A 12,546-nucleotide genomic window follows, 5' to 3' on the forward strand; every position below is an offset into this window, starting at 1 on the left:
CAGCTCAGCTTGCAATGCTATGGCTGTGGGGTTCGTGCAGGCAGAGCTCTGGGTTCCCATTTTGCCTGGCTTTCGGATGTCTGCAGCATTTTGTATGGGAGCAAATAATCTCTAGCATCCAGGTTGCTGCTCATGATAATCCCAGTCTTCCTGGCTGTCGCTTTGTGATACCTTTCAAAGCCTTTTGATACTCTTTGATGCCTTGGCTGCTCCCTAACACCTCTGTCCTCCTGCCATGTTGACTCACGTCTCCCACTTTTAAGCTGGCTTTGCAGATCATCTCCAGCCCTGTCATCATCACGCTGCAGCAGGAGGTGCTCACCTGGCCCAATGTCTGGCAGTACAGCTTGTTCTGCAAATGAGCAGCTGCCTCCTCATCTCTTCAGCTACAGTAGTTTTTCTCAGGGCAGTTAGATGCAGTCACGCTCCTCTGGATTTGGTGTGTTAAATCCATGCTGCATGGCAGCAGTCAGTGCAATACAAAGGTGTTCTGTGTGCCACAGCATTTCTCCAGGGGAAATGAATCCTAGCAACAGTCTGCAGGAGTCTGTGAGCCTGAGATGCTCAACCAATGAGAGCCATGAGAGCATCACCTGCATTGGGTTTAGGGCATAGAACAGAATTAATGTCACTGACTGGTGTGCAATTTCTCCCTTGCCAACAGGGGATGTGCACGCAGTATTGCAGTAATGAATAAGCACTGCTGCTATCGCTGCAATCTTTGCCTAACTAGAAATCTTTGACTTTGAGAGTTTCTCACACAAGGGGAGAGGGTAAGAAAGTAAAGAGGCACAGAAAACTAAGGAAAACTGCTCTTCTTTATCTTATCTATAAAAATTGATACAATTGATGCTGTCGTTCCTTTTTTTTTTTTTGTATTCTTAATTTTTTGCCAGTGTCAGTTAGATTGTTTTAAAATATCCACACACCAAAATCTGACTACCAAGCAAATGTAATGAAAATGAAATGAAGGTGAGTTAGCGGAAAGCACAAGGCCATATTATATTAGGCTCTAGCAAATTTACAGGCAGTCACTGCACAAAGAGGTAGATTTGAGTTGCACATTATATGATTCCCACAAAGATTAAGGAAATCTGAAGCTTTCAATATATTTTTTTAATTCTTTTTTCATTTCATTTTTTAAACACCTGACCCAGACCCCAACTCTCGCAGGAGCTGTAAAGATAACAGCATTAACCTGCATTGTAACTCTAGATTAATAGTCAAGTGCATCACTCAGCCAACAGTTGGGACATAGAATCCTATTGCCCTCATGTAATCACTACTTAAACAAGAAACAGTGAAATTCATTGAGATATTTAGTCTGAACTCTTCCACTGGGGTCATGACTGAATGAGTTCCAAACTTGTGCTGAATGTCATTGCTGAATTCCTTTCTTTCCCATTCAGTACTGTAGCCAACTAGAATAAAAAACAGCAAAGTTCAGATGGGGATAATCCAGGTTGGAAACCAATACAAAGTGGAGGCAACAAATGGTAAATTTTTCATATCGAATCTATGCAGTTCTTAGAGCATCAGCAGTAAGAAATTTGGATGAGATTAAATTTCTGTAGCTGTAGTAACCGTTTTGAAAATGGTCCTCAGAGATCCCTAGCTGGAAAGCACTGGGCCTATTCATCCTATTTTAAATCTATGGGAAGAAATTATTCTGAGTGTTGAAAGAGTGTAAAAATAAAACATTTCTAATTTATTCACCTCCTTTTAAAGTACTTTCAGACATGGTCTGTGATACTACCTTAGATTTCTTTGTATATTTAAATGAGGGTGGTTTGATGCTGGCACAATCACCTTAAAAGACTCTTCAAGATTATTTACCTCTGCCTTAGAAATCTATCAAAACTGCCAAGAATTAAACTGTAGGATGAGGAAGCCTGCCATTTCTAAGATTTGTGGTACTAGCAATTGACTTACGTTTTGCCTTGGTGGAGAACAGGCTGTGCATGGATACACACATGATTTCTCTAATTGTTTGTAAAGGAAAGAATTTCCTCAGCCTTTGCGAAAGCCAGCCTAAGTATCAAAATGGACCTGAGCCCATGCTCAGGAGCAGCAGTTACTGGTTACTGAATGCCTTTAATGCTTGTGGTGCTTTACAAAGTTCAACTTGCTGAGTATCATACTGCTTTCACATTATATCTAATGCAAATTTTAGGAACCCACTGCTGGAGGCAATGGAACAGAAAGGTATGGGGTAAGGGCACAGTAGGTTTTGTATCCAGACACCTGTGATGCAATCCACAGACAGATGGTAGGTATTGAACTGTCTTACTAACACAGTATTCCTTGGCAATATGATTGATGGTTGGACTTGATCTTTTGAGGTCTTTTCCAACCTTAATGATTCTTTAATTCTGTGAATACTGAAGACTTCTTTTCAGTATGGCTAGGAAAACACTGGCTAAGTTGTTTGGTTTGCATATATGAAGTTGGGACTGCCAATGGCACAGCTGTGTCATTAGAAAGGGTGGCAGGAATACCCTGAACACGTCTACTCCCTTTCTGTCTTCTCCATCTCAACTCATGCTCCCTGTGACACTAACAGACAAGATTTAGCAGGCATGGTGGTGATGGTTGGATGGTTGGATTAGATGATCTTAGTGCTCTTTTCCAACCTTAACGCTTCTGTGATTCTGTAGATATGCCGTACAAGTCTTACCCTTATATTAAATTTAGCTAGAGATTGTTGGGAATTAACATTTTTGCCTGAAATTTCTCAGAGAATCCCTTGTGCAGGGCCAGCGAAAGACAATGTGCTCAATGGGATTTCAGCAGTCTACTGAAAGAATGGGAGGTAGTTGTTTGAGGAGTTACTTTGCTCTGTCAAAAAGCTGTACTGAGACTATATCTAAAACTATGGGATGCACATAAGAATGTACCCTACCTCTCTGCCTAGGGCTGGTCTACATAGGGAGTCAGAAAAAGCTGAGCAGCAAGAAAATACCATGAGTATCGATTTGCCTGCTTAAATTGGCAGGCATTTCAAGTGTAGACGTCAACTCTTCTCTCATAACAAGTACAGCATGCTTCTCTCTACGAGACTACCTTACAGGGACATGTCTTTGACTGGGCTGATTTTGCCTTCTGAATTTTACTCCACAAAAGAATTTCAACAGGTAAAAGTTGAAATGACTGCAATGCTCGTTTATACAGTGGTGTATCCATGCATCCATGTTGACATTTCTATCTTCAAGGTTACTGTGAGATGGGAATCACTGATTATAGAATTATTATTATTATTATCCCTGTACATAACTTTAGATACACCAATCAATTTCCATTCATTTAGTCTCTTTCTAGCAGAAAACTGAACAACAGTAATAACAACAAAAAGAGCCTAAACGAAACAAACTACAAAGGAGGCCAGAATGAATGCCTTCTGAACTGAGTATCACTGAAAGTTTTTCTTTATTGGCTACAGTGTGATATTTTTCTCCACGTTTTCTGCTCTGATTAAAACCACTTTCATCTTCTGTGATGTTAGCAGTGCGTGGGCCTGTAGAAAAGCATGCACACAAATGAAGACTAAAGCTGCATCTCTGCTCAGCAGTGCTGGCAGTTCACCATCAGTCTTGTCTCTGTGTAACACAGAGAGGGAAACAAGAAAGGATGCATTGTCTCAGCTATTCAAGGCATATCATAGAATCACAGAATGGCCTGGGTTGAAAAGGACCATAATGATCATCAATTTTCCTAAGACCACATCCTGGTCTTAATGAGCAAACACTTTATCACACTGGGCAACCTGTTCCAGTGCACTGCTACTCTTGATGAGAAGAAATTTATTGTACTATCCAACCTGAAACTCCCCTAGTGCAACTTGAGGCCATTACCTCTTGTCCTGTAGCTGAAGATTTTTAGTGCCAATTTTCATTGCCATGGATTAGGTTAACAGAAAGGAAACAGGACCCCAGTGTCTGTTATCAGATATCAGGTGGATAAGTTTCTGTTTATATCTACTGAATTCTCTTTTTGATAGTCGTAGAACCAGAGGTAATGTCCTTAAGTTGTGCCAGGAGAGGTTCAGTATTAGGAAAAAATGATTCCCAGATGGGGTTGCAATGCTTTGGAACAGGCTGCCCAGGGAAGTGGTGCAGTCCCTGATATAGCACTGAGGGACATGATTTAGTGGGTGTGGTGGGGATGAGTCAGTGGTTGGACTACACACTTGCATGTTGCTGTGTGTGCCCTTTATTGCTGTACACTGTAGTCTGTGTAAGGACTTGTTCTCCAAACCATCTGAATGTTTGTTTGCCATGATGCAGCAGCTGTCTCCTTCGTAAAGAAGGAAGCAAGAAAAAGACTACATTAAATTCATTCATTCTTAGCAGAAAGGAAACAAAGAAAAGAAAGAATTTTTAACCTGCTGTTAGCCATGTTTGTAAATAAAAAATCACTGTTTAGAAATACCTGGAAAGTAAGTACACCATTCTGGAAAGTCAAATAAATGTGGTGCAAAGCAAACTGTCTCTGGCTTTGCCAGATCAGGCCTTCATTAGCCAAAGGATCCCTCCCTTTTTCTCATAGTGATAAAGAAATTCCTTTTATGGTTCTACTATTTTCATTAGTTATTTTGGGAAGATTATCTCCAGTCCAGCAACTCAAAGGTTTTGGGATGTACCTCTGGTCCCAGTTCACCTTGCTGAACCTGTCAACAAAACTAACATCACCTGTCACAGAATGATAGAATCATGAGAGCTGGAAAAGACCACTTAGATCATCCAGCCCAATCATCAGTCCATCACCACCATGTCCACTAAGCCTCCTCTCCTCCTTCTTCACTGACCTTGGTGACTGCAGGGCTGTTTGTCTCACATCATTCTTGCTCATAGCTCTCACATATGCTATGCAGTGGTTTTAACCTTCCTTAACAAAGTTATCACAGAAGTGCCAGCAGCATCACTCCTTGACTCAGCTTTGGCCAGCACTTGAAATGGTTCTGTCTGACATGGGACAACTACTGGCCTCTTCCTACAGAGAACAACACTGCAGCCTCTTTTCTGCCACAGTCCAGACATTAGACGTAATACAACCTGAGAAAAATATACAACTTGAAATTATGTAGTTCTTTTATTGAAAATCTCTTTTTAAACCCTGTGTTTGTCTCAGTATTTCATGACCTCTACCACAGTTCTCTATTTCCCTCAGCATCACTTTGCGTTTGTCTTCTGAATGTCATGCTTGGATCTGAATTGATAAGTGAAAAAGCTGCATCTGACAGTCCTTTCCAGATGTGCCTGTTTGACTCCAGCTGGTGAAGTTGTTTCTCAAGACTTGCTTCCTCTCATTCATGTTCTTTCACACTGAACTGTAAAATCAGCTCCCACCTCCCGGTCTTTAGGATAAGTGGCACCTTTTTGAATTTCTGATGGGTTTCAGCTTGAGCGAGATGCCATGAAGATGAACAGCAGGAAGTCAGTGAGAGAATTGTTTAAGGATATTGAAAATGAGAGATGGTTGAGTGTCAGGGAGTCATTTGTTTCCTCAAGGCATAATATATCCACAGGATAAACTTTCATCTCCACTGATCACAGCAAAGTGGTGGTGATAGTTAAAATAGAAAAGCAGGTTTCAATGTAACAAAACGTTGCTGGAAAAACTAAATAAAAGCCAATACTTGGCATTACAATTCAGGGCAGATAGCAGGCCAAATCTTCACTGAGCTGAGAAGGTAGCAGGATCTTTGGCAGGTACAAGTGGAGTTCAAACACAGTATTCATGTGAATGATGTGACACCAAGAATACAGATTATTTCCTCAATAATGAGAAAGGACAAATAGAAGCTGCTTCACCCCATCTGAGGTCAGGCTGTTTCCACACATAGGAAAATTGCAGGTAAGTGGAGGGGATTTTATCTAAGTGTAGGAACCAGGGGTGAAAATGTTGATTTTCTCCTCTATGAGAAGGGCAGAGCCAGCCATGCACACCCACAGAGCACAGAGCTTTTCATTGCTTCTTCATTTTTAAGTAAAATCATAGGGAAACTGTCAGACAATCAATGTGCAGAAGTGGTACAATCTCTTGAAAAGCCACTTACAGATCTGCAAAACTTGCAAATAACAATTTTCTGTTTATCCAATTGTTTTCCCATCTCCAGATAAGACCCCGTGCTCTGATCCATTTTTTGTGCGTGCATCAACAGATTTACAAAAAGAAACAAGTCAGCAACTGGCAATTTATTCAAGGTGTTGAAAGCATCAGACAGTTGGTAGATTAGAAAGCAAACTGATTCCTCCAGAATTTCTTGGGGGACTCTCAGGAAATGGGATCCAGTAGGAGCTGGTCTGAAGTGGGGACTACTCCATTTCTAAGGAACTGTACATCAATGAGGAACTAGTTCAATGCTTTCTCAATCAAAGAAAAACCTGACTTCAGAACACGTCTGACCAAATGCCCAAGCTGTACAAACCTAAGTCAAGGTGTGAATGCAACTCTCTGAAAGGAAATTTTGTCATTTATTTAATTTATTTCATTACTAAACATGGAAGTTTGGTGGCCCTTCCAGGCAGGGGGGCTGGAGCTTCATGATCCTTGGGGTCCCTTCCAACCCGGGTCATTCTGTGATTCTGTGATTCATTTCTCTGCATTGACAAGACTATCTTCCTTGTGTAAGCAGAAAGAAGAGCTGCTGGAGAGGAGCTCTGCTGAGAGGGACCTGGGCGTCCTGGTGGACGACAGATTGACCATGAGCCAGCAGTGTGCCCTTGTAGCCAAAAATGCCAGGGGTGGGTAAAAGATCTAACACACATCTCTATGATGGGGGTGGCCCAATCACAAGCAGTGGTGCGCTCAGTTGTTCTGCTTGCCTGCTCCTCGAGGAGTTAGGAGAAATCTATGCCTGTTGCGTGTTCGAGTGCGTGTGCAATGCCATGTGGAGGGCTTATCACAATAAAGATTGGCGGATTTGCTGCGTAGACCGGTCAGAACTCAGATCTGCGTTGTGCTTCCTGCGGCACCAAACGCCCAACAGTGGCAGTTCCGTGTATTGGCCAGCAGGTGGCAGCAGAGACCACGGAAAGAACGTCTGCGGGACAGACCCTGGGGATCCGTTCTCTTTTGATTATAGGGGAAATATATTGAAAGCTTCAGATTTCATTAATCTTTGTGGGAATCATATAATGTGCAACTCAAATCTACCTCTTCGTGCAGTGACTGCCTGTAAATTTGCTAGAGCCTGATATAATATGGCCTTGTGCTTTCCGCTAACTCACCTTCATTTCATTTTCATTACATTTGCTTGGTAGTCAGATTTTGGTGTGTGGATATTTTAAAACAATCTAACTGACATTGGCAAAAAAAAAATAAAAATAATTAAAAAAAAATGCACGACAGCATCAATTGTATCAATTTTTATAGGTAAGATAAAGAAGAGCAGTTTCCCTTAGTTTTCTGTGCCTCTTTACTTTCTTACCCTCTCCCCTTGTGTGAGAAACTCTCAAAGTCAAAGATTTCTAGTTAGGCAAAGATGGCAGCGATAGCAGCAGTGCTTATTCATTACTGCAATACTGCGCAAACATCCCCTGTTGGCAAGGGAGAAATTGCACACCAGTCAGTGACATTAATTCTGTTCTATGCCCTAAACCCAATGCAGGTGATGCTCTCATGGCTCTCATTGGTTGAGCATCTCAGGCTCACACACTCCTCCAGACTGTTGCTAGGATTCATTTCCATAGAAGGTCAATTACCAACCTCTTGTTTTTAGGTTTGCCTTGTACTTTTCTGCGGACAGAGAAGGGCAATGTTTCCAACAGTCAGTACATTCATTCTGTGCTGTGCTGGGCTCTACCCACCCTGCGTATTTATCTTGTGCTTGTCTCAATTCTACCCATGTCAGAATGCCCCCAGTCTGAACTTAACTCTGTTCAGCAACTTTCTTGGTGGAAAAACTACTTATACAGCTGTTTTACAAGAGGGTTATACATTCAGTTAGGGCCTACACTATGTACTGAAAATACTGGAAACTTCCACTGCAAAAACACAATCTACCTCTCCCATCTGTGCAGCCTTGCAGACCCAGAGCACGCCAGGTTATTTCTGCTTTCATAGCATTTGCATGCTGTAGGGTGAGCAAAAGCAGAATCTGCTGCTTGATTCTTCTGCAAGAGCTGCCTACCGGCAAATGGTTGCAGGGATGGAGGATGTGACAGAAAGCATTTGTCTCCACAAGAGTAGAGTTACATTCAGTGCAGAGTGTGAGAGTCAGGTTGGTGTGGAAAAGCACTGACACGCTGGGGATGATGCAGTGCTCACATGTCTAACACTCACAGACATTACTGTCAGAAGGATGGTGCTGTGTTGTGCTTCTACCTTTGGCAGCCCCTGGAGAAATGCTGTGGCACACAGAACGCCTTTGTATTGCACTGACTGCTGCCCTGCAGCATGGATTTAACACACCAAATCCAGAGGAGCATGACTGCATCTAACTGCCCTGAGAAAAACTACTGTAGCTGAAGAGATGAGGAGGCAGCTGCTCATCTGCAGAACAAGCAGCACTGCCAGACATTGGGCCAGGTGAGCACCTCCTGCTGCAGCGTGATGATGACAGGGCTGGAGATGATCTGCAAAGCCAGCTTCAAAGTGGGAGACATGAGTCAACATGGCAGGAGGACAGAGGTGTTAGGGAGCAGCCAAGGCATCAAAGAGTATCAAAAGGCTTTAAAAGGTATCACAAAGCGACAGCCAGGAAGACTCGGATTATCATGAGCAGCAACCTGGATGCTAGAGATTATTTGCTGCCATACAAAATGGTAGAGATCATGCTGCTGACATCCCAAAGCCATGCAAAATGGGAACCCAGAGCTCTGCCTGCACGAACCCCACAGCCATAGCATTGCAAGCTGAGCTGCCTTGCTGTTTGTTGCATTCATCCCAATCCCTGTGAATGAAGACTCGGAATGCAGCCAAGGCGATGATTGAGCATGAGAGTGACTTTATTCAATAAAAGACAGGAGGGCTTGAGAGGTCAAGGGTGAAGATGGGACTCCTCTTGTCAAGATGAGAGTGGCTCAGAGCTGGTGCTGCTGCCTGGTGCCTGGGACTGGCAGCCTGACTCTAAGTCCCCATCTAAGATGCTCAGCTTCACCTCACTGATGCTGCCCTGCTCCTGCATGGTGCTGCTGCTGTTGGGGCACTCGGGCTGTGCTTGGGATGGGCAGCACTGCAAAGGCGCTGGGTCACAATCCAGGCAGGTGACTGTGGTGTCTGGCAGGCTCAGGTCAGGAGCTTCAGCAGAGCCAGGAGATATGAGAGCATGAACGTGGATGAGCCCCTTGTGTCCATCACTGTTACCATGTGGAAGGCTGTCATCCGAATTGCAGCGATTCGTGCTTAATAAGAACTCTCCATTGATGGAAACACACTGCACATCACTACTTGGTTTGGATCTTTGGGGTTGACAAGGGCTCGAATTATCTAGGAAGGCACAGAAACACAAGGGTTAGTGTCAAACGTTTGCAAGTTGAATCATGCAAGAGGTTGCTGATACTTGGTAATAGAGTGGCGGCAGGACGAAGCAAATAAGCTTGAAGCAACAGAGCCACTGTCTTGAAAGTGATCCTCGTGCAGGTCCATAAGTTTTGACTCTGCCTGGACTTCATATGGGGTAGTATGACATCACAAAGGGGTGATATGATGTCACAAAGGGGCATTATGATGTCACAAATAAGCATTATGATGTCACAAAGGGGCATTATGATGTAACAAAGGGGCATTATGATGTCAAAAAGGGGCATTATGACATCACAAATAAGCATTATGACGTCACAAAGGGGTATTATGACGTCACAAAGGATCGTTATGATGTCACAAAGAGGCATTATGACATCACAAAGGGGTATTGTGACGTCATAAAGGGGCATTGTGATAACACAAAGGAGCATTATGACATCACAAAGGGCATTATGACATCACAAAGAAGCATTATGATGTCACAAAGGGGCATTGTGACGTCACAAAGGGGAGACATTATGTCATCACAAAGGGGCATTGTGATATCACAAAGGAGCATTATGACATCACAAAGAAGCATTGTGATGTCACAAAGAAGCATTATGATGTCACAAAGGGGCATTGTGATGTCACAAAGGGGCATTGTGACGCCACAAAAAGGCGTTATGATGTCACAAAGGGGCATTATGATGTCACAAAGGGGCATTATGACGTCACAAGGGAGCATTATGATGTCACAAAGGAGCATTATGACGTCACAAAGGGATGTTACCATCACCCTGCGCCCAACTTCTCTCTCCCTCCTATTGGCTCCCTCTCCCACCAATCCCCGATCTCCCCTCCCCTTAGGCATTGAATTCTCTTCTCACTACCTCCTCCCATTCCTTCCCTAGGAACAGAAACCATTCAGATTCTACAGCAAACTACAGCATCTGCACTGCAAGAGCTCACTGAACCACCTGCAACAATGAAACATGGTTTTGGAGAGTGGGTTTGAAAACACACCTTTAGACAGCTGTCTCCCTGTAGCAAAAAGGAAACCAAGCAGCCAAAGAAGAGTCCAGCCTGAAACATGCCCATGCTACTAGCCCAGGTTTTTCACAGTCAATGCAGAATCCATCCTGTTCTTGAGGTAACAAATGACCAGTGGGTCTCCCCTTGCTCCACCCCTTCTCCTTCAAAGCCAGAAAAAGAAAGAAAAAACAAGCAGAAGAAACCCAGACGTACCTTTCCACACACAGAGCAGAAAGTGGAACAGCGGTTGGTCTCCTTCCTGAGACATGGTGGGGAGCATCCCAGAGGAAGCCCAAGTTCTTTGCTTCTCTCCACAGGGACTTCAAGCACTCTTGGCAAGAGCTGCTTAGGTCCTTTCTTCAACTGCTTCCAGCACCAGAATCTCCTTTGGAAAAGGATCCCTAAAGAAAGAATCAGCAAATGAAAAAGAATGAGCAATAGCCACTTTACCAGTTTTCTTCTGACATGCAATTTAGACTCTCAACTCTGGCAGGGTCTTAAAATCAGCTGGTTACAAGAACTGTCCCAAAATATATCCAGCTTCTGTACAGCTGCCGTTATTTCTGACAGCAAGTGTAATCACAGAATCATAGAATGGCCCGGGTTGGAAGGGACCTCAAGGATCATGAAGATCAATCACCTCCCTGTCCCTGCTGGCCATCCCCTCTTCTGATGGAGCCCAGGGGACCATTTGCTCTCTGAGCTGCAAGAGCACGCTGATGGCTCACGTTCTGTTTTTCATCCACCAGGACCCCCAGGTCCTTCTCTGCGGGGCTTCTCTTAAGGACTGCTCCTCCCAGGCTGTAGAAATGCCTGGGATTCCTCCAGCCCAAGTGCAAAACCTTGCACTTTGCTGTGTTCCACCTCATTAGATTCACCTAGGCCAACCTCTCAGTTGAGCTCCCTCTGAATGGCATCCCTTCCTTCCACTGCATCAGCCGCACCACTCAGCAAACAGCAGAGGGTGCACTCCATTGCATCATTGGTGTCACTGATAACCATGTAAAAAAGCACTGGTCCCAAGAACTGGTCCTGAACACCTCCCAGGGATCCCACCACCTCCCCGGGCAGCCTGTGCCAGTTAATTCTGTGGGCAGAACTGCCAGTATGAAATATTATGCTATCGTGACAAAGAAAGAGAAGAAAAGCAAAATTAAGACTAGCTGACAAGCCTTGGCAGGGTGTTCTGCTCTCCTTAAATTTATACCCATTATTCAATTCTCTTTGGAGCTGTCTCCATGCCTCTCTGGAGTTTGTTCTTTGAGAAGAAGCAATTAAGTAAGCTCTCCAATGCCAAAGTGCATACACTACTCTAGGGCTTTCTCGTCTCTCCATGGATCAACAAGGGTGACAAGCCAGCAGAATATGATGAAGAGCGTCATGCATACTCAGTGTAAAAAAAAAAAGGCAATTGTTGCTGGGAAGAAGGTGCATTTGCATTTGTGTCATCCGCAGAGGGTACTGCAGAAATGGAAAGTCTTCCACTGGAGCAAACAAAGGGCTCTCATTTATTGCAATCAAGGCCCAGCGTGTGGATCTCAGAGATCAGACCTACACCCTGCAGCAAAACAGAGACCTGGGTGGGAAAGTTCAGTTTCTCTCTACATCTGTGTCAGAAAAAGCCCACCATGGAATGACAGCTAAGGAAACATCCCTGTGACTCTTCACAGGTCTCTTCTACACTTGGGATCACTGCTACAAAAAGAACTGTTTACATCATCTCTCGTGGCCAACCTGAGAGAAGAGCAGGAAGGCTGGGATGCTCTTTTTCCTATCTTTCCCTTGATTTCCTCTATATCTTAGGGACGAATCACAGGACAGAACACAGAAATCAAATGGCTCTACAAAGCAGATTGGCCAGTTCAAGTCAAAACAGCCACTGAAAACACCCCAGATGCTGTCTGACAACAGCTGGACTGTCGGGGAGTCAGGTGAATGCAGTCTGCTGGCCCTGGGCAGGAAGAGGACAGCCCAGACTGTCACATACCTTTCACTGAAAGCTGATAGAGCATTTTATCCCCCTCACACATGCACTGACAACCTCCAGCATCATCCATTGAGACGCTG

Source organism: Coturnix japonica, unplaced genomic scaffold, assembly GCF_054131305.1.
Source record: "Coturnix japonica strain WE unplaced genomic scaffold, WE-NBRP24 Scf039, whole genome shotgun sequence".
Lineage (NCBI taxonomy): Eukaryota > Metazoa > Chordata > Aves > Galliformes > Phasianidae > Coturnix > Coturnix japonica.